This window comes from Suricata suricatta, unplaced genomic scaffold, assembly GCF_006229205.1.
Source record: "Suricata suricatta isolate VVHF042 unplaced genomic scaffold, meerkat_22Aug2017_6uvM2_HiC HiC_scaffold_45848, whole genome shotgun sequence".
NCBI lineage: Eukaryota > Metazoa > Chordata > Mammalia > Carnivora > Herpestidae > Suricata > Suricata suricatta.
Genome location: NW_021893599.1, coordinates 1 through 630, shown reverse-complemented (window position 1 = coordinate 630; position 630 = coordinate 1). Strand labels below are relative to the sequence as shown.

Below are 630 nucleotides of genomic sequence, written 5' to 3'. Positions count from 1 at the left end.
CACAAGAGGAAATTCTGATGTAACCATGGCACCTTGTCTATAATTAGTGCAATCCCTTTACAGGACCTTGGTGTCCACCGTTGATTACCTTTCACACAGAGCTCCCTTTGAGGAGCCTCACTTTGAAAAGATTCCTCAGAAACAAAGGCTGAACTGTGAAGAATCCAAAGTTTTTCAAAAGCGGGCCTGCCTTCGCTCTGGCAGTGTGTATACTAAAATGGGAACAATGCGGAGAATATGAACACGGCCTCTGCACAAGGATGACATGACCATTTGTGAATCGTGGCATTTTTTTAAAAAAGTGGGCCTGGCTGCTTCACTTCACCAACCCTTCCCTGTGTTTTTTTCTACACTGCGATGTGGACACAAAAACAGTACGAACAAAGCGAAAGGTACCCATGCTCATTTACAATAAGGATTGTTCTAGAACACGGCTCAGACCTCCTTACTCTTGCTCTGAGCAGCGCAGAAAAGCAACAGGTCCCCTTTTAGTATTTGACAGCAGGAATGGGGTGCTCTCAAGGGTGTTGAGGGTGATGAAATGCTTTTGAAGGCGTGATCGAGAGCTTCTGAGATGGGGAAGGATGGAGAATATGCTTTCCTCAGCTGGTGGGGGGAGGGGCAAGAGGG

General features: G+C 46.7%; 1 non-coding gene across 1 annotated transcript; it reads left to right on the top strand.

Moving 5' to 3' along the window:
• The first annotated feature begins 192 nt into the window (after positions 1–192).
• On the top strand, positions 193–295 carry LOC115285149. The gene has a single exon (XR_003905435.1). It is a non-coding gene; the product is annotated as a U6 spliceosomal RNA (small nuclear RNA).
• Positions 296–630: the final 335 nt, after the last annotated feature.